This window comes from Lactuca virosa, chromosome 5 (assembly GCF_052849685.1).
Source record: "Lactuca virosa cultivar CGN04683 chromosome 5, Lactuca_virosa_CGN04683_v6, whole genome shotgun sequence".
NCBI lineage: Eukaryota > Viridiplantae > Streptophyta > Magnoliopsida > Asterales > Asteraceae > Lactuca > Lactuca virosa.
In genome coordinates, this window is record NC_136430.1 from 15,865,060 (window position 1) to 15,891,349 (window position 26,290).

At 45.4% G+C, this 26,290-nt stretch overlaps 1 non-coding gene across 1 annotated transcript; it reads right to left on the reverse strand.

The window, feature by feature from the left end:
• Positions 1-23,305: 23,305 nt before the first annotated feature.
• Positions 23,306-23,412, reverse strand: LOC145118021 (small nucleolar RNA R71). Its single transcript, XR_013713006.1, has one exon. It is a non-coding gene; the product is annotated as a small nucleolar RNA R71 (small nucleolar RNA).
• Between the last annotated feature and the right edge of the window lie 2,878 nt (positions 23,413-26,290).

Below are 26,290 nucleotides of genomic sequence, written 5' to 3' on the forward strand. Positions count from 1 at the left end.
TGAAAGGTACAATGCAAAAATAAAAATAAAAATTAGTCAAACAAGAAATCATTCAAAAAGATGAGAATATGCAGCTTTTTCAAAAAAGTCATAAAGACCAGATATGGAAAATCTTTGAATTGAATGGTCATCAATGACTTCTTTCTTCCTAATAAATCTACCATGCATTATCTGTCTATAAAAAGAACATAATTGTATAACAAACAAACAATTTGAAAATTAAAAAAAAACACACAAAAGATAGAGATAAATGTTATTATCCAAGAAGGTACTACAGATAAATGCCAAACTTCATATTTATCAAGATAAAAATATGTTCAACAAAACAACGTTGTAACCAACGAGTTAGAAGGTTCCAATATTTGTAACCTTCGAGTTATGCATTCCAACAAAAAGAGGAGACTCGAAGAAGCAATGCTTTGCGAACTTACAAATGAGAGACATGGAGCATTATCTTGACATAGTGTTCTTTGGATCTCAGAAGGGGATTGGTGTAACAGTGAGAACCTCAATGGAAATTATTCGTGCCATGCTCACTGCCTTCACCTAGTCACATTGCAACATAAATAGGCATTACGTAACACCCAAAAGCAGGTATGACCTTATAGCCCTTGAAGTATCTTGATATTGGCATAAGAGACCCTTAAGTACGCTGGGCGTACTTTAGAGTACGCTTAGCGTACTTGGTGAGGAGGAACGCGGAGGAGCAGCACGTACGCTGGGCGTACCAGGAGTACGCTGGGCGTACATGCCATCATGTTCAAACCCTAAAAATCGGACTTGAGCCCTATATAAACATCCTTAACTCCTTTGAACCTCACCTTTAACAGCCTCCTTCACCTTCAAACGTCCCTGAAAAACCCTAATATCATTTGTGAGTGTAGCTTGAGCTTTAAGAGTGCATTGGTGGTTCTTTTAGTGTTCATCCAAGAAGAAGAAGTTGCCAAGGAGGCTTGGAGTGTCATTTGGCTTCAAGAATTTGATCATTTTCGACCTTGAGGAGCTTCTGGAGGTATAAAGCTTGTACCTTTTCATTTTAATCACTAGATCTAGCTAGGGTTTCTAGTCTTGTCCCTTTAGTTGATCTTGGACCCTTTTCTTGTGAGTTAAGCAACTCCAGAGGAAGGAGATGACAGATCTGAGGTCCCTTAGTCCTTTTCCAACATAAAAATGGAGTCTTGGTGGGAGTTTTGACCTCATGCATGGGTTAAGAGCTTCAAAATGGTCTTTATGAGGGTGTTGGGATCATATGGGACATGGAAAGGTATAAAGTTGCCAACTTTATGACTTGGGTCGTCTTAATAGGCCTAGATCTGACTTCTGGACGTAAAAGAATCGAACATTAAGCACTTAATGGAAAAAGTGCTTAATCTGTTAGTACGTCGGGCGTAGATCTGTGTACGCCGCGCGTAAGTCTCCGAGCCCCAGTACGCTGCGCATACCAGGGTCGTACGCTGAGCGTACGCATCGCAGCCGGGCTTGGACCTGTTTTGGGCTTTTGGGCTATTGGGCCTCACTTGGTTATTGGACTTGGATTGCATTCTATAAATTATGGGCCATTTCATCTGTTATGGGCCTTGGATATATTGATTGGGCTTTAATGGGCCAAGAGGCCCATTAATGATATTGAACTTAGACTTTGGGCCCATTAGCAAGGAAGGGATAATTGGGCCTCATGAAGGGGTTGGAGTTTGGGATTCTTTTGACTAAGTAAGGTCTTGACATTAATTTATTATTATTATTCAGCACGGGAGGTTTCAGACTGTTAGGAGAGCAGCTTTTGTATTTCAGCGGATAGAGGTGAGTCTTCTCACCATACCTATAGGTCTAAGGCACCAAGGCCGGCCCATTATGTGATTATGGTATATGTGTTAGTCATTATGTGTTTTGATATGATATGTGATTGTGTGTTCTGCATGGAAGACCCCGGGGGGGGGGGGGGGAGCCCGAGGCATTGGGTGTAGACCATGTGGGGTAGCCCATGGCATCCCTAGGTAAAGACCATGTGGGGTAACCCATGACATTGGATGTAAGACCATGTGGGGTAGCCTATGGCATTCCCTCAGGTTTTATGTATGCATAGTTTACATGATGTGTTTGTAGCTTAATCGCTAACGGATTATGTGTATGTGATTGTGTGTGGTATGCTCTGGGGAGCTCACTAAGCTTTTCAGCTTACCGTTTGTGGATTTGTTTCAGGTACTCCGGGGCCCAAGGGCAAGGGCAAGGCATGATGACGTGGCGTGCACTCTATCTCTTTTTCACTGATATGAATCGGGGGACGCTTTGATGTTTTCTATTAAATAAATTGTAATGAATGTGGATTTGAAAACAATTAAGATTGGGGCTTTATGATCTATACAAAAATGATTGATTAATTCAAATGAAAACTTTCATTGTCAAATTCGGGTTGTTACAAGTTGGTATCAGAGCCTTGGTTTGAGGGATTCGGGCACACGCTCGGGTGTGTCAGGACTCAAACTAAGGAAATAGTAAAATGGTTTTCAAAAATAACATAAAAAGGGTTTTAAAATAAACGAAAAGAAGAGAGTGCAACGCGCGTGATCAGCCGAGCCAAGTAAGTAGTTCCCCAATATGATTAGCTACGTTATGCTGATGTTGAGTTGTGTTGATTATATGGAACTTGCTATGTGTATGTTTTTTAAAATTGTATACAGTTAGGAGCTTATAGCCTCAGAATGATTGGTTTAGCCTTATTTTCTATTCCTTGTTGGATGTGGTCTTAGGGTAGAATCTCTTATTCGAAAGTTTATTTGATCCTTTCTGTGTATAATTTGCATGCATAAAGGCAACCTGTTTGGATTGATTTGATTGATACGAGTAGAGTAAATCTTAGGACATCCTGGGATTGTTATTGCGGTAGTTGTGGGTTATGGTTTAGTTATGGGTTGAGTTGGAGTTAGCAGGTAGGGCAGTAGGGCAAGGTACATGTAGGTGTGGAAGGTAGTATTGGGCCCGTACTACTGGAAGAACAAGACCTGTACCCGAACCAGTGTTAGATCTGACGACTTCAAGGAGGATCGGTACAGGAAACCCCCCCCCATTTTTGTATATAAAATCATGATCATTGTAACTTATAACATTTCAGTTCAGCATGGTGGTGACACGATTTGGAGCAGGAGGATTAGGATCGGGATCTGAATCCGGGGCTGGGTCAGGTGACCCCACTGAGGTCTTTGATGAGAGGCTGCGCAAACTCATTGCAGCCGAGGTTACCAGGGGCATCCTTGACTCTACCCCAGTCATTTTTGGGACGGTCAAGGAGGGTATTATGGAGATTATGGAGGAGAGATTCAGGACATTCAGGGCTGCGATGGCGGCGGGTCAGGTTGGGGCCCGAACTCCCTCGTTTCGAGAGTTCAAGGCGTGTGGAGCACCAGAATTCTTCGGGGCCAGAGACCCCATTGTCAGCCGACGCTGGGTGGTGGATATTGAGAACGCCCAACGCACGAGTTCCTGCCCGGATGCGGCAAAGGTTGGGTTTGCTTCTTGTATGCTGAGGGATAGAGCCTAGGATTGGTGGGGCGAGGTTACTAGCCAGGTCGGTTCAGCCGGAGTGGCTGAGATGTCATGGGCCGAGTTTGTTCGGCGGTTTGATTCGGAGTTTGCACCGCCTATTGAGGTGCAACGATTGGGGAGGGAGTTTCATGACCTACGACAGACCACCGAGACTGTGGCGGAGAGCACCGCCAAGTTTTGAGAACGAGCTTTGTTGATTCCACAGTATGCCACCGATGAGGAGATGAGGCAGACCCAGTATCATTCCATGCTGAGGGATGATATCGGGGAGTTTGTGAGCTTTACAGGGTGCAAAACCCTGAATGAGATGGTGGAGAAGGCCCGCGAGCGGGCAATGGAGTTGGACTTCCGCACCAAGCGGAAGCCGGAGCAGGCACATGCAGCAGTGGGTCAGGCTAAGAAGCCTAAGACTTCCGATGTTTCCAACAGGGGCCAGCAGGGTCGGGGCCGGTGTGCCAAGTGCGGGAGATTTCATAGTGGGGCTTGTCGGACAGCTGGGGTGTCGGGCTGTTACTCATGTGGTCAGCAGGGCCACATGATCAAGGACTGCCCCAAGAAGGGCTTGATATGTTTCCACTGCAACCAGACGGGCCATAAGCAGGGGCGGCGCCCGCTCCCACCACTATGAGGATTACTGAGGGCCGCCCTGTTAAGGCGGAAGCTCCAGTGGTGAAGAGCCGCGCATTTCAGCTGACTACCGAGGAGGCTCGGGCACCACCAGACGTTGTGGCTGGTACATGTTTATTCTTTCCTGTTTTATGTTTATTCATAATGCTTATATGTATGCATTATGCTTGTTTAGGGACCTTTTTGGTCAATGGTATGTCAGCTCATGTTTTGTTTGATTCGGGTGCTACCCGATCTTTCGTGTCTCTTGCACTTAGCAAGAAGTTCCGGGATGTGCCGGGACTCTGGATTCCACGCCCGAGGTAGAGATTGCAGATGACCGCACTGTGAGTGCTGGGAGGGTGTACCAGGACTGTGTTCTGAATATGCTTGGCGAGAGGTTTCGCGTTGATTTAGTCCCAATACCGTTGCGCGGATTGAAGGTGATTGTTGAGATGGATTGGTTGGGAGCCAACGGGGCAATGATTGATTGCGAGCGCCAGTTGGTGAGGGTTAGAACCCCAAGTAGGGGAGAACTGGTGATACATGGTGAGAGAGCCTCGCAGGGGCCAACTCTTTGTTCGGCTGCGAGGACAAGGAGGTTTCTACAACAGGGTTGTGCGAGATATCTGGCGTATATCTCAGATACGAGGGTTGAGACCACGACAGATATGGGCAGTGTGCCGGTTGTGCGGGAGTTCCGGGATGTCTTCCCCGAAGAGTTACCACGAGTGCCTCCGGAGAGGCAAGTGGAGTTTCGCACTGACTTAGTACCAGGTGCTGCACCAATAGCAAAGGCACCGTATCAGTTGACACCACCCAAGATGCCGGAGCTATCTGCGTAGCTTCAAGAGCTGCTAGACCGAGGGTTCATCCGTCCGAGCAGCTCTCCGTGGGGAGCGCCGATCCTTTCGTGAAAAAGAAGGATGGATCGCACAATATGTGCATTGATCACAGGGAGCTGAACAAACTAACGGTAAAGAACCGTTATCCATTTCCGAGGATTGATGATTTATTTGATCAGCTTCAGGGTGCATCTTGGTTCTCCAAGATTGATCTTCGGTCCGGGTATCACCAGATGAGGATTCGAGATGAGGATATACCGAAGACGGCTTTCAGGACTCGGTATGGGCATTATGAGTTTGTGGTGATGCCGTTTGGGCTCACCAATGCCCCAACAACGTTCATGGACCTCATGAACCGGGTGTGTAGGCCGATGCTGGATCGGTCAGTGATCGTTTTTATTGACGACATTCTGGTCTATTCTAAGACCAAGGAGCAGCATGAGTAACACTTGAGAGAGGTGCTGGAGACCCTGAGGGCGGAGAAACTTTATGCAAAGTTCTCCAAATGTGAATTCTGGCTGAGGGAAGTGTCGTTTTTGGGGCATGTCATCAATCAGGAGGGTATTTCGGTTGATCCAGCCAAGGTGGAGGCTGTGATGCGGTGGGAAGTACCGAGGAATGCATCAGAGATTCGTAGCTTCTTGGGTTTAGCGGGCTACTACCGAAGATTTATCCAGGATTTCTCCAAGATTGTTGTGCCTTTGACTCGTCTGACCAAGAAGAATGTGACTTTTCGGTGGGGTAAGGATCAGCAGATGGCTTTTGAGACCCTGAGACGGAGGTTATGCGAGGCTTCGATTCTAGTACTACCCGAAGGGTTGGACGATTTGGTGGTGTACTGTGACGCATCGATTTCAGGATTAGGTGCGGTATTAATGCAGAAGGGGCGTGTGATTGCTTACGCTTCGAGGCAGTTGAAGCCTCACGACGCGAATTACCCCACTCACGACCTGGAGCTGGGGGCGGTGGTGTTTGCCCTCAAGATTTGGAGGCATTACTTGTATGGAGTACGGTTCACTATTTATACCGACCACAAGAGTTTAAAGTATTTGATGGATCAGCAGAACCTCAATATGCGACAGAGGAGATGGTTGGATGTGCTGAAGGATTATGATTGCGAGATCCTATACCATCCAGGGAAGGCCAACGTGGTGGCCGATGCACTGAACCGCAAGGCGACGTGGTCCCCGATTGGGGACATTTGTATGAGGCTGACTGTGATTTCGCCTTTGTTAGATATGATCAGGGAGGTTCAGGTTGAGGGGGTGAAGAAGGAGAATTGGAAGATAGAGCGGATTCGGGGGCAGTATCCTTTGTTTGTTAAGGATAGTCGCGGCCTTTTGACGCAGTGTGGCCGAGTGTGGGTACCGATGACTGGGGGAGTGAGGCAGAGGATATTATAGGAGGCGCACAAGTCCAAGTTCTTTATACACCCAGGGGCTACGAAAATGTATAGGGACTTAAGGCTGAGTTACTGGTGGCCTTGCATGAAGCGGGTGTAACACCCATAAAAATTGAGCCAAATTAAAACATTTTAATTCATTCAAAAACCATTAAGTTCATACATCTCGTTTTAAAAATAGTTTAAACATCAGAGTATCCCCCAGAACCATATCACATAAATCATAAAACATGAGGAGCGGTACGATCACGCCTTCGCCTTGCCACGATCTCCTGAAGTACCTGAAACATAACACTACAACTGTAAGCCCGAAAGCTTAGTGAGTTACCCCTAAAATACCAACCGCACATAAACATACTCATAACATATCACAAATAGAACAACCACGCACATCGGGTCTACTGTGTGACTGGTCCGCCCGCACTGGGCCTTCAGTCCACCTGGTCCACCCTCCGAGTCTAGCCATGTACATCGAGTCTATAGTGTGATTGGTCCGCCCGCACCGGGCCGTCAATCCACCTGGTCCACTCTCTGAGTCTACAGTATGACTGGTCCGCCCGCACCCGGCCTTCAGTCGGACTGGTCCACTCTCCGAGCCTCGGCACGTCTGGTCCGCCCTCTTGGGGCTTTCAGCCTATCCGGACCGCTCGCTGGGCCTTCGGAATATCCAGTCCGCCCTGGGTATGTTGGCCTACAGCACAGAGCAGGACCCGCCTCAACCCAACCCCCGTCAAGCAACCATGTGCACATAAAACAATTAGTCACATAACAGATCCTTATCCAGACAACAGTCTAACAGATCACATAGCATATCAACATCCTAACCAGGATTCCGACCTAACCGGTCACTAGCATAACATTACCCTATATACCGGGTACCGACCTTAACCAGGTCACTAACACAACACCATCCTAAATACCAGGATGCAGATCTAGCAAAGCAATAACATAACAAACAATACCCGGATTTCCATCCGATAAAGGGTCGGCCTTGGTGCCGTAGACCCTGTCGATATAGTGACGATAACTCACCTCGCAATTGCCGACTGAAAGGATAAGATCAGCTGCTCCGACCACCGACACGAACTCCACCACCGTACACTACCAAGAACCAGATTCATAAGCACCAATATTACCAAAATACCCTTGGAAGTCAAACTGGTCAACTCTTGGTCAAAGTCAAAGTCCTCAGTCAAAGTCAACCTTCCTGGTTGAACCTACTCGCCGACTCAGCCCGTTGACTCGTCGAGTCCTTATACTCTGAAACTCTTTGAACGCGACTCAACTCGCCGAGTCACCCCAAGACTCGTCGAGTTTAACAATCTGAATTCCATCCTGTCCAACTCAATGAGTCACCAACCGACTCACTGATCTGATGCTTAACCAAAAGAGGTTGGGGTTCTACGACCTGACTCGCCGAGTCCAAGAACAGACTCGCCGAGTCCAAGGCAATCTTCAACAGACTCGCCGAGCTGTTCTTCCTACTCGTCGAGTCCATTCCCATCTTCATATGACTCGCCGAGTCCACCCATGTGACTCGCCGAGTCCCTTCAGTCCTACATCCATACAGAGGCTTTTCGAGCCATGCAGGGGCTCCAAACTGTAGATCCACTCTTCTAGGGCATAAACCCTACGTAAAGTTGCAAACTTTACGTGAAACCAAGGAGTTAAAGGTCCAAATCTCTCTAGGGCTTGGGTTTAAGACAAAGGATTCCCCTCAACAAACCCAAAGGATGGTGCTTTATGCTCTCATAGCTCAAAACTAACCTAGATCCGAAGTTGCAACCTCAGATCTAGCCTCTAAACCCGGAATGGATCTCAAACAAGCTAAGGAACCCCAAATCAACCACCATGGATGCATCTAAAAAGGAAATAGCTTAGGATAAGGGCATTCTTACCTCTGAGATGTGCCCAACTAATGTAGATTCTGGATCTACACAAGCCCCTTGATGCTAGCCTCTAACTCCTCAAGCTTCTTAAACCAAAATCTTCTTCCAAGCTCCAATCTCTTCAATCCATGGTGTTTCACACGAACTAGGGTTTGCTGAAACTCTCAGGGTAGTAAAGAGGTTGAGGGTGGGTTATAATGTGCTTTATATAGGGCACAACCCCCGGGATTAGGGTTTTCTCTCATCAGCACCAACTCGTCAAGTCCAAGCCACCGACTTGGCGAGTTGGCCACTTAAACCGCGATAGAATACCGCTCCGACTCGGCGAGTAAGCGGACCTACTCGTCGAGTCCCTTTCCTAAATTTACACTTTTGGCCCTTCATTGAACAATTGAAATTTGGGGTGTTACAACTCTCCCCCACTTAAATTAGGCTTCGTCCTCGAAGCCTACTGCAGTATACGCCTCAGAACGAACCACTTGCACTGCAGACTCCGACTTCTCAATCAACTCATACTCTTACAAACCCTACTTCTGCATCTCTCTTAAAATGGCTTATTCTCACGTGGCATCCTTGCCACTACTCCAAGCTGATCATCGGCCTTTCAACTCAATAGCACCACGAATTAACCACGAATCACCCGATAATACTAACCCTTCATATCAGGGACACGCTTCCGCGCCCTGCAACGCTAGATTCCACAAACACCCACTGAGCTCTGCTAAGAAACTAATCAATCTTCCTTCGCCCAAAATTGGCGATAACCCTGATAACTTGCAATCTGGAACGAATCCTCATGATGGAATACCCCAGATTGGAATACCTCCACATACATAACTCAAGCCTACAACCATACTCGGAACTAAGGACCTTGTCCTTGCGTCACCCTCGAACCCTTCGGTTCGACACAACGGAGTGCAACCCACTCATACCTCCCTATCACGATCTCTAGGTCCTTGACCTCCGACTGTAATATCCTTATACAGTCCTCAGCATCGGTCCAGACTACTCCCGAGTCTGTTAACCTGCTATCTCACCTTCCTCGGTCCCAATCTCCAATCTGGAACCACTTTCCTCCTCCTCTTCCAAGGAGACTGAAAACATGCCTGCGCATCATCCAACATTGCCATGACCTCAACGGGCATCCAACCCTTATGTGCTTCCATATATCTGGTACAATCCCAGTGCTTACTACCAAGCACTTTTGATCATCCATTTACTCCACTGCCTTCCTTTCAGAGGACCCAAACTCCTTCCGGAGCTACATACCTTCCCTTTCCAGGAAGTCTACTCAACAACCTTTACCGCACCTATAAGTGCCACAGAGCTAAACTCCACTCTACACTATCCATGTAGAGCAACTGCTATTCTCGAACTCCCATATAATCCGAATCCGATCACATAACTAACAAGGCCCACGCACGGCCTCCAACCAACTTCATCATCATGATCAATACTTGGGGCCAGACCATATCGATTACTATTGCATGGTGACATATTCACTCATTCTCCTCCTACCGATCTACTAACACATACAGAGTCTTCAGCATGACTGGACCGCCTTACCTGGCCTTCAGCCTATCTGGACTACTCTCAGAACCTTCAGCATGTCTGGACCGCCCTCCTGGGCCTTCAGCCTGTCTGGACCGTTCCCCGAGCCTTCGGTCTGACTGGTACGCCTTCTGACCTTCAGTCTATCCGGACCGCTCAAAACTATCGTACTTCACCCTGAACCATCCCTTCCGGGAATCTCTCCCATGCAGTCTGTTCTAACCCTCTTGGGGTTCCGAACTCCAGTTTCGTTCCACGAATCTTTTTCCCGGACTGATCCCAGGCCTCACGTCGATCAACTACCTTACATGAAACCATGGTTTGTTCCCTGCCCCATGTGTCTATCACCTACTCTAACCATACCACACTCTCGGTCAATGACACCGCTGAATCCAAACAGCTAACCATCCCTGGATGCTTGCTGATTCACCTGAGAATTTTCCAATTCTCCCCACTTAGTGCACCCTCTACTAATTACCTATGGCGAACCGGCATAGCTCAATCGCCCTTACTCCATACATTCCCTCTTATCCATGAACTGACTCCCTTGGGAGTGAGTAACCTTCACCGAATAACCCTTCCGCCATCACATTCCCGAACTCCAAGGAAGTTGAATCTCAGCTGAACACTTCTCACATCGCAGATGCTATTTCTAGCAGCGAGATCATATATCTTATCTTCCGACCATGAATCCTCCTTGACGCTAACCCACTACAACTCCTAACTGCTAAGATCCTCAATTATACTATGAATCATGCGGAAAAGGCAGACAGATTTGCAATACCACACAAAAATAAGATAACAAGATGGAAACATACCCGCAGCTGCATCCGGCTCTGCCCTGACCTCCTTTGCTGTAAGCTGGAATGCGCGTCCCTGAGCCCTCAGAGGCTCCGCTCCACCCTGACCCCCGCCAGTAATCCTCAAAGTGGCCGGTGCTGGAGCCTGCACCGGTCTTGCAACAAGCTGTGGACAGTTGACCCTCAAGTGTCCAACCTAATGACAATGATAACAAATCCTCATATCCTGAACCTGGGCCGACTGACGACAATCCCTCGCATAATGCCCCTCTCTCCCGCACTTGCGGCACGTACCACCGGACCTACAAACTCCGGTATGACCCTTCCCACACTTCTCACAAGTGTGGCTGCTCTGACCTCTAATCCTAGAGTCAACGGTCTTGGACCGTTTCGGCGCCGGCTGCGACTGCACCGGGGCCTGCCTCTCCTCTCGCCAGTGTAACTCAATCTCCAACTCACGCCGCCTGGCGGCCTCCTGCAAATCCAACAAGGTATCACATCTCTGTGTGGACACAAACTGCCGGATATCCCTCTTGAGCATACTCAGATATCGGGACATCTGAGCCTGCTCTGAAGCAAACTCCGGGCAAAACATCGTTCTCTCAGTAGACATCCTGGTGATCTCCGTCACCGACTCCGAATCCTGCTTCAGCTCCAGGAACTCCTGAGCCAACCTCTCTCTCTCAACCCGTGGAACATAATGAGTGCTGAACATCTCCCGGAACTGATCCCAAGTAACCGCAGCCCGCTGCGCATCCGAATAAGATCCCGTAGTCAACCTCCACCAATCCTTCGTCCCAAGCCTCAAAAGGTTCAGAGCACACCTCACCCTCTGATCAGCAGGGCATGAGCACGTGAAGAAACATCCCTCCACGTCTGACAACCACCTCATAGCAACGATCGGATTCTGAACTCCATCGAAAGTAGGGGGCTTCGTATTATCGAAGTCTCGATACTGAAAACCTCGACCGGTTCCTCCCCCTGCCGCTGCTACAGCCGCTGTAGCTGCCGCGGCAGCCGTCTCCGCAAGAGCTGCATGGCGCTCATCAAAGTACTCAACCATGACGGTCTTGATCGAACCAAACATCTCTGGCAACTCAGCCCTGAACATGGCAGCAACCTCATCATGCAGGATCTCGCGAATCCTGGCATCCACCTCATCCGTACTCATCTGACCAATGACCTCGGGTGGTACTGGTCCATCCTGACCACCCTCTCTTGATCCCGATCCCGAACCGGATCCTGCCCCAAAACGTCTCGTAATCGCCATACTGCAATACACCAACAAGACCCTTAGACACATCACATACTCTCCCGGGGAACTATCTCATAACCGACACCCTAGAGAGTTGTGACTTCCTTGATACGCGTATGGGTCCTGTGCTTTCAGTAGTACGGGCCCATACTACCTTCCACACCTACCCATATTTGTCTCAAGTATCATCACAACACCCTAACCATATGCACACACGACGAGCGCTCAATCCTCACTCCTAGAGGAAAGCTGAATATCTCATATAAGGGAAACCCTAGGCTAGTAGGCATCACATAATCAGGCAATTCTATCATAAAATTCCTGAAGATCCCTAGCCTAGTACTAGCATGCTGTTCTAACATATCACATAATCAAATAACTTGCATGGTATTTTGGGGTCTACTTACTGGCTCCGGCTGATCGTACCCTCTACGTCCTCCTTTACTTATTTTGAAAACCTTTTAAAAACATTTTTTGAAAATCTCTCCTTGATTTGAGACTGGAATCACACAAGTGTTCCTCCAATTCACTCAAACCAAGACTCTAATACCAACTTGTAACATCCATAAAAATTGAGCCAAATAAAAACATTTTAATTCATTCAAAAACCATTAAGCTCATACATCTCGTTTTCAAAATAGTTTAAACATCAGAGTATCCCCCAGAACCATATCACATAAATCATAAAACATGAGGAGCGGTACGATCACGCCTTCGCCTTGCCACGATCTCCTGAAGTACCTGAAACATAACACTACAACTGTAAGCCCGAAAGCTTAGTGAGTTACCCCTAAAATACCAACCGCACATAAACATACTCATAACATATCACAAATAGAACAACCACGCACATCGGGTCTACTGTGTGACTGGTCCGCCCGCACTGGGCCTTCAGTCCACCTGGTCCACCCTCCGAGTCTAGCCATGTACATCGAGTCTATAGTGTGATTGGTCCGCCCGCACCGGGCCGTCAATCCACCTGGTCCACTCTCTGAGTCTACAGTATGACTGGTCCGCCCGCACCCGGCCTTCAGTCGGACTGGTCCACTCTCCGAGCCTCGGCACGTCTGGTCCGCCCTCTTGGGGCTTTCAGCCTATCCGGACCGCTCGCTGGGCCTTCGGAATATCCGGTCCGCCCTGGGTATGTTGGCCTACAGCACAGAGCAGGACCCGCCTCAACCCAACCCCCCGTCAAGCAACCATGTGCACATAAAACAATTAGTCACATAACAGATCCTTAACCAGACAACAATCTAACAGATCACATAGCATATCAACATCCTAACCAGGATTCCGACCTAACCGGTCACTAGCATAACATTACCCTATATACCGGGTACCGACCTTAACCAGGTCACTAACATAACACCATCCTAAATACCAGGATGCAGATCTAGCAAAGTAATAACATAACAAACATAACCCGAATTTCCATCTGATAAAGGGCCGACCTTGGTGCCGTAGACCCAGTCGATATGGTGATGATAACTCACCTCGCAATTGCCGACTGAAAGGATAAGATCAACTGCTCCGACCACCAACACGAACTCCACCACCGTACACTACCAAGAACCAGATTCATAAGCACCAATATTACTAAAATACCCTTGGAAGTCAAACTGGTCAACTCTTGGTCAAAGTCAAAGTCCTCAGTCAAAGTCAACCTTCCTGGTTGACCCTACTCGCCGAGTCAGCCCATTGACTCGTCGAGTCCTTATACTCTGAAACTCTTAGAACGCGACTCAACTCGCCGAGTCACCCCAAGACTCGTCGAGTTCAACGATCTGAATTCCATCCTGCCAACTCACTGAGTCGCCAACCGACTCACTGATCCGAAGCTTAACCAAAAGAGGTTGGGGTTCTACGACCTGACTCGTCGAGTCCAAGAACAGACTCGCCGAGTCCAAGGCAATCTTCAACAGACTCGCCGAGTTGTTCTTCCAACTCGTCGAGTCCATTCCCATCTTTATATGACTCGCTGAGTCCACCCATGTGACTCGTCGAGTCCCTTCAGTCCTACATCCATACATAGGCTTTTCGAGCCATGCAGAGGCTCGAAACTGTAGATCCACTCTTCTAGGGCATAACCCCTACGTAAAGTTGCAAACTTTACGTGAAACCAAGGAGTTAAAGGTCCAAATCTCTCTAGGGCTTGGGTTTAAGACAAAGGATTCCCCTCAACAAACCCAAAGGATGGTGCTTTATGCTCTCATAGCTCAAAACTAACCTAGATCCGAAGTTGCAACCTCAGATCTAGCCTCTAAACCCGGAATGGATCTCAAACAAGCTAAGGAACCCCAAATCAACCACCATGGATGAATCTAAAAAGGAAATAGCTTAGGATAAGGGCATTCTTACCTCTGAGATGTGCCCAACTAATGTAGATTCTGGATCTACACAAGCCCCTTGATGCTAGCCTCTAACTCCTCAAGCTTCTTACACCAAAATCTTCTTCCAAGCTCCAATCTCTTCAATCAATGGTGTTTCACACGAACTAGGGTTTGCTGAAACTCTCAGGGTAGTAAAGAGGCTGAGGGTGGGTTATAATGTGCTTTATATAGGGCACAACCCCCGGGATTAGGGTTTTCTCTCATCAGCACCAACTTGTCGAGTCCAAGCCGCCGACTCGGCGAGTTAGCCACTTAAACCACGATAGAATCCCGCTCCGACTCGGCGAGTAAGCGGACCTAGTCGTCGAGTCCCTTTCCTAAATTTACACTTTTGGCCCTTCATTGAACAATTGAAATTTGGAGTGTTTCAGCGGGAGATCGCCTGGTTTGTGGAGCGGTGCTTGACCTGCAGGAAGGTCAAGGCCGAACATCAGCGGCCTCATGGCAAGGTTCAACCGCTACCCATTCCCATGTGGAAATGGGAAGAAATCACTATGGACTTCATTACAAAGCTTCCGAGGACGGCGAGGGGCGTGGATGCCGTATGGGTTATCGTGGACAGATTGACGAAGAGTGCCCACTTCATTCCTATTTCCGAGAGTATATCCGCAGAAAAGCTAGCGGATATTTATGTTCGAGAGGTGGTGGCTAGGCACGGGGTGCCAGTGTCGGTAGTTTCTGATAGGGATGTTCGGTTTACATATAGATTTTGGAAGAAGTTCCACGAGGAACTGGGTACTCTGCTATATTTCAGCATGACGTACCACCCACAGACAGACGATCAGAGTGAGAGGACGATCCAGACACTGGAGGACATGCTTCGGGCATGCGTACTGGATTTTGGAGGAAGTTGGGATACGTACCTCCCACTGGTAGAGTTTTCGTACAATAACAGTAATCATGCTAGTATCGACTGGGCTCCATTCGAGATGTTATATGGACGGAGGTGCAGGACCCCAGTGTGTTGGGACGAGGTTGGTCATCAGGTCATGGGGAGCACTGAGGTAGTGCTCAAGACTACCGGATTGATTCAGCAGGTGCACGGCTAGTTGCGAGTCGCGCAGAGCCGCCATAAGAGTTATGCTGATCGGCGGCGATCAGACCTTGAGTTCCAGGTAGGGGACTTTGTACTGCTGAAGGTGTCACCCTGGAAAGGGATTATCAGGTTTCGAAAGAGAGGCAAGTTGGGGCCTCGGTTAATAGGCCCGTTCAGGATCTCGACCCAAGTGGGCAAGGTGGCGTATCGTTTACAGCTTCCAGAGGAGCTTAGTCAGATTCACGACACCTTCCATGTGTCTCAACTTCGGAAGTGTGTTGCTGACGAATCCGCAGTCATTTCCTTAGACGATATTCAGGTGGATGGGAGCCTGAATTATGTGGAGAGGTCGGTCGCCATATTAGACTAGAAGACGAAGGGTCTTCAGAACAAGGAGGTGAAATTGGTAAAGGTGCAATGGCAGCACCGAAAGGGTTCCGAATGGACTTGGGAGCCCGAGGAGGAGATGCGGGAGCATTACCCCGAATTGTTTGCAGCTACGGACTTCGAGGACGAAGTCTAGTTCAAGTGGGGGAGAGTTGTAACACCAAAAAGCAGGTATGACCATATAGCCCTTGAAGTATCTTGATATTGGCATAAGAGACCCTTAAGTATGATGGGCGTACTTAAGAGTACGCTTAGCGTACTTGTTAGAACAAAGTTCTAGTAGGATCGATAGATTCTAAGCAGATAAACAATTAAAGACGCAATGAAGAACACAGGAATGGTTTAACTGATGTCTAATGATTAAACTTTAACACCTCAGAAGAGCTCGATTAAGAACTTCAACTATAGAGGTGTTTAGGGTTACAAAGCAATAATAACTATTAATCACGTTAGTATCTAAGGCATACATGCATGCACTATTTATAGCTAAACCCTACATAATAATCACGGATGGACAGGCCCAATCCGGATATACAATACTAAGCCCATGACGCAACATAACATACCCAACAATCTCCCCCTTTGCGTCAATGGACCCGAAAGCTCAGTTCGGTTGAGCTATAGAAGACTTCTTGACAGTCTTGAACACCTTCGGTATGATGGCCAAAAGAGTATGACGAAAAGTGATATACCACCGAAGCATGTCCGTGAAGTTCTTCTTGTCTGCCTCAGAGTTCTGCTTGCAACGATGAATGATACTAATTATGTGCTCTAAGCAGTCCGTTGAGAACAGATGTTTGTCAACAAGAGCGAAAAGAAATCTATTGGCTTCGCATCTTGTGAACGTCACCGTGAGATGTGTAGAATCAATTTGGCCCATCTTCATTTTATTCACATCTCCAGGTTTGGCTGTTGGCTTTACAATGGGTTTCTTATTCATAACTTTAGCTATCTCCTGATCCATTGCAGCTACTTCATGGATATAGGAGGCCAACATCCTCTTTAGATGATCCAGTATCGGCTCATATTCTTTCGCATTGGTGAGCAGTATGTTAAACAACAAGATCCAATCATGAGGATTCAAGTTTGGAAGATCTGCCAGGGATATAACCGAAACCGAGTTTGCTGATCCTCGAGTTATTTTGAAACTAACATTGATAAACTTCCCTGCAGATGAAGGTTTCAGCACCTTGACAGTAATAATCTTCTGTGCACTCCATGTCAGGTACTGAGGCTGACCAAACTTCAGATAAAAATCGATAAGTTCGCGATCAACTTTAGGATGAGGGAAGGGAACTTGAACAGTCGAATCAAAGCAATGAAATGTAAATGCCTTTCGTGTTATAGGCATATCGAACTGTGAGTCCCTTGAATTTTCACAATCAAAAGAAGCGACAGGTTCCAGCCAGTATACGCTTGGAAACTCTATTGCCTCTTTGATGAGCGTTTCTCTTGTCCAGAGAGGAAACAAGGCCTTTTTGCAGTTTAAGGCATCTTGTTCTTCCTTGTTCTTTCGCTCCCTTTCTTCAGCTTCCTTCGCAACCCGAAGGGTTTCATCCAATTCCTTATCCCTTTTCTTTCGTTTCAGGGCCTCGGCAATTGTTTCTTCTTCTTCATCACTATCATCATCCAATCCCTTTTTCTTATCTTGATTACCAGAACCCGAAGCTTCATTACCCTTCGGTTCGGTTTTGACAGTGACCTTCGGTTGAGCACCTTCTCCCCCTTGTTTTGGAGGGACGAACCTCTCCGAAACACCCTTCATTTCATGTAAAAGTGAAAGGGCAGGAAGAAGCTTGGAAGTCAAATGATTCCTGATGGTCAGAGTAAGTATAGGATCATGAGCACCACGAAGATTGGTAAGCATATTCTTGACATCACCAACACAACTCCGGAATACAGCTCGCTCAGTCTTCAACAGTGAAATTTCCTTTTCAGCTTGAGCAAATTGAACTTTCTGAACTTCAATAGTAGAGACTTGGCGTGCAAGATCTTCCTTTAATGCACTCTCCTTTGCTAAATCAGCTTGGAGTGTTTGAAGATGAGAAGTCACTGAGTTAAGTAGAGAAGTGTTCTCAGCTTGAATGGAAGAACGAACATGCTCAAATTTAGCTTGCTCCTCTTTTAGTGACTTGGATAAAGAATCAATGGAAGCATTCACCTTGGCTGCATTTGAATCAGCATGACCTTTGAGGGATTCGAGAAAAATCTGAGAACTGTGAACAAGTTCTGCAACCTCAGTAGTGGCCTTCTTGCAAGAAGAAGTGGATGCGTCAACCGCCTGTGTGGATGCCTCAATAGTGCCCGTATATTGCTCAAGATCAGTGTCAAGAAAGGCCTTGAGCACAACATCGTTGTATGACTTGGAAGCAGTAAGCAACTGATCAAGCTTATCATCAATACTCTGCAATTATTGTCGTGAGACAGGAGCCTCTTCATCTTCGTCGGTTGGAAGCCGATAGGGACTGTAATAAGTCGAGTCAAACTCAACATTATCACCACCAAGAGTATCACCAGAATCGGTTGAAGGTGAGGGTGAAAGAGGTTTGGATGTAATAGGAGGTTCGGTTTTAGTATTCGCCCCCGTATCATATATATTGACGTTAACTGTCAGTTCGGTTGTAGTGGTGGTAGTTGCTTGGGAAATGATAGGAGGTGGTAAAGGAGTTGTAGAGATTGGTATGGTACTAACTGGTGGTGGTGGTGGAATAGAAGTTGTTGTTTGAGATGTAGGAGGTGGTGGAATGGGAGCAACAGAAACTGGAACAATTGTTTTCGGTGGAGATGGAGGAGGGGTTGGAATCTTGTCATTAAGAGGTTCGGTTGAAGTTGGAGAATGAGGAGGTGTGTTACCTCTCGGTGATTCATGATTATGAATTTCCTCTTCCTCATCATCCTCATCATTGTTTGAGCTTGAAGGAGTAGGACTCTTGGATTTCTTTGCCATCTTCTTAATCTTCTTTGGAGCCGAAGAATCACCCTTTTCAGCCTTACGCTTTCTAGACTTGGCAGGCTTAGACGAAGGACCTTCGGTTGTCACTTTCTTGGTAGTTGCCCTTTTTCCGCGGTTGGCTGGCTTCTCCACAGCTTCTAAAGCAGCTTACTGTTCAGGAGTCAGTACTCTCGGTCCTTTGGGAGGAAGCTTTCGGTAATCAGCCATCACCTTACTTTCGGCTGACACACACCTGTACATTGTCTCATGTATGGAACCATTGTGGGAGAACTTTGTGGCATCAGAGAAGATGATCTTCTTCGTATGAAAAGTAGCCACAGATGAGACCAGGGCATCCTTCATGACTGGAATCTGCAAAGAATCAATAGCCCTTCGTGTGATGATGGTCCAGAAACGTCCACAAGAAATTTCAGAGTGTCTCGTTGAAGTGTTGAGACTTTGCACCACTTGTGACCAAATAATCGACCCATAGTCGAGATTAATCCCATTGTAGAGACCATATATTGAATGGTCAGAAAACCCTTACTGGTACCATCTGACCCAACAACCCTCTCCGCCAAACCCTTGTTGAGAAGAGTAAGCAATCCATTCCATTGTGGCGTCAAACATGATTTCTTAACCTTCGTCACGGTGGTAAGAACATCAGTGTATCCCATCTCGTAGAGCATTGTAAACAGTTGAGTTATGGTGACGAAGTCAGGAGAGATAACAGAGGCATCGACAGCAAGCTTTAGCAGGGAACAAAATCGCCCTTTTGAAATTGATGCCTTGTGAGAAAAGATTTGGAAGTAGTTCCTCTCCTTGTTCTTGTCACATGATGCAGTAGAGTAGACTTGCGATAGTAGAGACATCGGGACTGATTCCACCTGTGTGAGTGCGATAACCAGAGGAGAGTATTTGAGACATTCAACAACCTGGAGCATGTACGAATCATACAGAAAAGGGTTCAGTTGAATGATCATGTTTTGATTGGGTTTGATCACGAGCAATGAGGACGATGCAGTTTGATCTTGAACAGATGAAGAATCCGCCAATGTTGAGGTAAGGAAGAAGATGAACAGTTGCAAATCGCCTTGTGTATTGAGAGAATTTGAAGAAGGTAAGAAGGTACAATGTGTGCGAGAAACCCTTTATATACCGTTGCCAGGAGAGAGAAAGAATCTTCGTGATGATGATACGATCACTGAAACGTCGCCTGAAAAAGCGCGATGTGACAGCTTGGTTTCCCCAGATTCTAATAGGATCGATAGATTCTAAGCAGATAAACAATTAAAGACGTAATGAAGAACACATGAATGGTTTAACTGATATCGAATGATTAAACTTTAACACCTCAGAAGAGCTCGATTAAGAACTTCGACTGTAGAGGTGTTTAGGGTTACAAAGCAATAATAACTATTAATCACGTTAGTATCTAAGGCATACATGCATGCACTATTTATAGCTAAACCCTACATAATAATCACAGATGGACAGGACCAATCCGGATATACAATACTAAGCCCATGACGTAACATAACATACCCAACAGTACTTGGTGAGGAGGAACGCGGAGGAGCAGCACGTACGCTGGGCGTACCAGGAGTACGCTGGGCGTACGTGCCAGCATGTTCAAACCCTAAAAATCGGACTAGATCCCTATATAAACATCCTTAACTCCTTTGAACCTCACCTTTAACAGCCTCCTTCACCTTCAAACGTCCCTGAAAAACCCTAATATCATTTGTGAGTGTAGCTTGAGCTTTAAGAGTGCATTGGTGGTTCTTTTAGTGTTCATCCAAGAAGAAGAAGTTGCCAAGGAAGCTTGGAGTGTCATTTGGCTTCAAGAATCTGATCATTTTCGACCTTGAGGAGCTTCTGGAGGTATAAAGCTTGTACCTTTTCATTTTAATCACTAGATCTAGCTAGGGTTTCTAGTCTTGTCCCTTTAGTTGATCTTGGATCCTTTTCTTGTGAGTTAAGCAACTCTAGAGGAAGAAGATGACAGATCTGAGGTCCCTTAGTCCTTTTCCAACATAAAAATGGAGTCTTGGTGGGAGTTTTGACCCCATGCATGGGTTAAGAGCTTCAAAATGGTCTTTATGAGGGTGTTAGGATCATATGGGACATGCAAAGGCATAAAGTTGCCAACTTTATGCCTTGGGTCGTCTTAATAGGCCTAGATCTGAATTCTGGACGTAAAAGAATCGAACATTAAGTACTTAATGGAAAAAGTGCTTAATCTGTTAGTACGCCGCACGTAGATCTGCGTACGCCGCGCGTAAGTCCCTGATATGTGCATATTTAGCCATGTGTTTAGTATAGATTTTATCAATTATTAGCTAATTATTTGCATAATATGGACAAAAGGTACTTAATAATGTCTAAATTATATTTTCAGTCCAGAAGACATGCTTGGAAGCAAAAAGGAAGAAGGAGAAGCAATCAGAAGCTGGAGAATGAAGAAAGAAGAACAAACCTGGAGCTACTCGGCGAGTCCAGAAGATACTCGACGAGTTCCAATGAATGTTCGCGAAGTAATGTCCAAAATCCTTGCCATACACGTATTTCTCAAAGGAACTCGGTGAGTTGAATACCTACTCGCCGAGTTGCCCCTGTTTTGAGATAATTATAAATAGAGGATCTAATTCCGAATTAGAGGAGTTTTTTTTGGCATCTCTGGAGAATTACTTGCGACTGAGGAAACCCTTGGAGACCTGAAGAACCCTAATCTTTGATCTTTAGAAGACTCAAGGTGAATTAGGTTAAATTTTCCACTTATTCTTAGAAGTGAATCATGTTTAGATCAACTAAATTCGTTTTTAGCTTCTCTTTTACTGTAATCATGAGCTGAATTTTCGTAGTTTCTGTTTAGGAAAGACCAAATTACTCATATGGTTTGATTTATACTTTGATTGATTGATTATTGGTGATTTTATTAAGTTAAGTTTGTTAAAGACCCTTATGCATTAACCATAACTATTTTCTGTTAATAGGAAGACAATTAGGCTGCATGAACATCTCTTAATTGTTAACCTCATATGATTTATGTGAACACTTCATTATATGCCTAGGATTAGTGAATATGAAACTAGGATTAATTAGAGAATGGGTAAATTAATGTGTAAGCTTGTTTGAGACACCAACAAATAAGAGGTTAGTTGAATTACTAATTTGATTAACCAATTACAAATCTTATTTAATCCAAATAATTGAACTAGGGAGTTAATTAGTTTAAACACTTGATCACTGCTTGAATTGATTAATTTCCTAAGGGTTGGTAATAGCGAATGCGAATCTAATCACTATAGTTGGTAACCAATAACAATTAATTTATTACTTTACCATAAAATTAACCATAGGAGTGAATTGGTTGGACCTAAACAGAAACCCTTTTATCAAATTTGGTGAATATTTACTTGCTTTAGTTGATTAGTTAATTACGTGTTAGGTGGTGTGTTTAAGTTTCTAGTCTTGTAAAACTAGATAAAACCCTTACTTTTATTACTTGTTTAGTTAAATTTAGTTATTAGTTTAATTTCCGTTCCCTGAGTTCGACACCCTACTTATTCAACTATACCACTAAAAGACAGGTTCACTGCCTTTGTGTGCTAAATCTATATTTTTAGAGTAGGAATAAAACCAGTGCATTTTACACACATCAAGTTTTTGGCGCCGTTGCCGGGTCACCCGCGTGACAGGTGCCGTTGCCGGGGAACGGTTCAAAAATTAGCATTAATATCTAGTTTTATCGATCCTTTGTGTCAGATTTATCTTGCACAAAGTTATTTTTTAGGTAATTTAGTTGATAGGATTAGTATTCATAGTTTTCTGTTTTAGAAATTTAATTAGATTTTTTTTCTTTTCTTTTCTGTTTCTGCCTTAAACTCGCCGAGTGCAATCGACTCTACTCGGCGAGTCCATCGCTGATTCACAGTTTTTATTTTAGTTTCTTTTTGTTCTTTTTACGCGTTTTTCTTACTTTAATTACAGTTGTTACATGACCCGAGGATCCAATACGTCTTTGGTTCCCCCACTTGAAGACCCAGAGTCCGCTCTAAGAAAGAACAAAGGAAAAACCGTTGGAGTATCCGCTTCTTCAAAGAACTCACCTTTGAAGAATCTGAAATCCGTTTTTAGCAAGAAAAAGAGCAGCAAATCAGGAGCATCCAACACCTCTTCCTTGGCAAACGAAGACCCAATCAAGGAAGACATCGTGAACGAGTCCGAAGGAGAAGAAAGCGAATTTGAAGAAGGTAGCGATCTAGAAGGCAACTTTGACAACACCATGGCGAACATTGATGAAGTTCCCATGGGCGAATGGAAGAAGAGGATACGGAATGATACCGGCCCGGGACTTGTGCAACCCGTAATTCCCGCGACTGCCACTTTTGAGCTTAAGGGTCACATTCTTGCTCAACTCAAGGAGATCCCCTTCTATGGAAAAGACCACGAAGATGCCTATAAACACTTGGATGAAGTCAATGATGTAGCTGATTATTTTAATGTTCCAAATGTGCCTCGTGAAACCCAGCTGCTTCGTATGCTTCCAGTTACATTCAAAGGTGCTGCAAAGGATTGGCTCAAGTCACTCCCTCCCGGGTCCATCACTACATGGGCTAAGATGAAGGAAGAATTTATTGACCAGTTTTGCCCACCCTCGAAAATAGCCAAGTTGAAGAAAGCTATCGCCAACTTTGAACAACAACCTGGAGAGTCCCTTTATGAGGCATGGGAGAGATACAAAAGTCTACTAAGGAATTGCCCACATCATGATCTTAATAGCCAACAAGAAGTCTCCATTTTCTATGATGGAGTCAATGTAACAACTAGGCAGCTCCTAGACTCGCAAGGACCCCTCACAAAGAAGGCACCCCCGGTGATCAAAGAACTGATTGAAGAATTCTCTAAGCATTCTAGAGAATACCACAATCCAAGGAATGATATGACCAAGGGATCGGCTTACGCAGCTTCTGAAGATTTGTCGGCAGTTATGGCAATGTTGAAAACCATGGATAGAAGGATGGATAAAATGGATCAAACAATCCATGCTATTCGGGTAGGATGTGAAAATTGCAATGGGCCTCATCTAACTACAGATTGTGATTTGGACGAGAATGGGAATAAGAAAGTGCAAGTATGCTATTCTAGTGGTGATAGGTTCGATGACGATTGGCGAAAACCTAAGAAAGAATGGCTCCCTTATGACGAGTACAAGAAAGCGAGGGAGGAGAAATTTAGACAAAAGGCAAGGGGTTTTTACCAAAAGGAGGAGCCGGTACAAGAAAAGAAACCAAATCTAGAAGAAATGCTCACTAAATTTGTAGCTGCATCCGAAAAAAGACACAATGACCACGATGCTGCAATACAAGATACAAGAACAATATTAAGGAATCAGCAAGCATCTATTCACAACATTGAGAAGCAGCTGGGGCAACTTGCCCAACAAATGAATCAAAGAGCACTAGGAGAACTTCCGAGTAACACCGAAAACAATCCAAAAGGCGCACATATAAACATTGTCACAACTAGGAGTGGGAAGATTATAACCCCTCTGGCCCCTATTCAAAACAAAGATCCGAAGCCGGTGCAAGAAAAGGAGACAGAAGGGCAGAATAAGGATCAGAACCAGCTGAGCCTAGACCCTACTCGCCAAGTCCATGATATGGACTCGGCGAGTCCGCCACCTGATCAAAAAAGTCAAACTCCTGTTAAGCCATATCAGTTTCCACTGCCATATCCAGCCCGAGCTAGACAAGAAAAGAATGAAGAAGACTACCAGAAGTTTCTAGAACACATAAAGGCTCTTCAAATCAACATACCATTCATAGAAGCGGTTGCCCAAATGCCAAAATACGCCAAATTTCTCAAGGAGCTTCTAACTAATAGAAGGAAGATGGAAGAAGTGAAGAAGGTGGTCCTAAACGAAAACTGTTCAGCTGCTATGTTGAACACACTTCCTAAGAAGAAAGGAGATCCGGGAAGTTTAACATTGCCCTGTCAATTTGGAAACTTGGCCACCATATATGCACTAGCCGATTAGGGGGCAAGTGTAAACCTCATGCCTTATTCATTTTTCAAAAATTTAGATCTCCCCGAGCCAAGACCCATTCGTATGGCAATCCACCTAGCAAACAAAACGGTTACATTTCCTAGGGGAATCTGTGAAGTTCTTTTGGTAAAGGTGGATAAGTTCGTGTTCCCCGCGGGTTTTATAATTTTGGACATGGAAGCGGATCCTCAAGTCCCGATCATCCTTGGAAGACCTTTCCTTAACACCGCAAGCGCTATAGTTGACATGCGAGATTCAAAACTTACTATACGGGTGGGAGATGAATCAGTCACTTTCGGGGTTGATCAAGCCATGAAGCATGCAAGGAACAGTGATGACACGACATTTTCAATTGATATGTTGGATGAATTAATGGAGGAATGGAACAATGAAGAACCAAACAAGTCCACCATCGCCTTTGATGAAGAACTTGATGCTGAAAGAGACCTACTGGAAATAGAGAGACTGCTGGAAGAAGCTGATTATAATGAACTAATAAAAACCACTGAGCAGCCTACTCGCCGAGTAGCCCCGATCTACTCGCCGAGTCCATATGAAGAACCCAGAGTTATCGCGAATTCTGCCCAGGACTCGACGAGTCCCTTCACTGGACTCGACGTGTTCACCATGCAGAACACGAAAATAGAGCTGAAATCGCTACCAGATCACTTGGAGTACCCATAGACCCAATTGACCAAGAAAAGACTACTTTCACTTGCCCGAGTGGGACTTTTGCCTATCGCCGCATGCCCTTTGGGTTATGAAATGCACCTGCGACATTTCAAAGGTGCATGACGGCCATATTCCATGACATGGTGGAAAAATTCATGGAAGTATTTATGGAAGATTTTTCTGTTTTTTGATCTTCCTTCCATGATTGTCTTGCTAACCTAGATTTAATGCTTGCAAGGTGTGAAAAAACCGATTTAGTCCTCAATTGGGAAAAATGTCACTTTATGGTTAAAGAGGGTATAGTCTTGGGCCACAAGGTATCCAAAGCGGGAATTGAGGTGGATCGGGCAAAAATAGATACAATTGCTAAATTACCTCCACCAACTAATGTAAAGGGCATTAGGAGTTTTTTAGGTCACACGGGTTTTTACCGCCGTTTCATAAAAGATTTTTCTAAAATAACTAGACCTCTAACACAATTACTTTTAAAAGATGCACCATTTAATTTCACTAAAGAGTGTTTAGAGGCCTTTGAATTTCTGAAAGAAAAATTAACTAATGCCCCGATCATTATTGCCCCAAATTGGAACCTACCTTTTGAAATAATGTGTGCCGCGAGCGACTTTGCATTAGGAGCTGTACTTGGCCAAAGGGTTGATAAGCACTTTTGACCCATTTATTATGCAAGCAAGACTTTGAATCAGGCCCAAGAAAATTACACCACAACTGAAAAAGAATTACTAGCCGTGGTGTATGCTTTTGACAAATTCCGCCCTTATCTTATTTTATCTAAAACCATTGTTTTTACTGACCACTCTGCTATTAAGTACTTGTTTGCCAAGCAGGATGCAAAGCCAAGATTGATACGTTGGGTTCTACTTTTACAAGAATTTGATATCGAGATACGCGATAAAAAGGGAATGGAGAATGTAG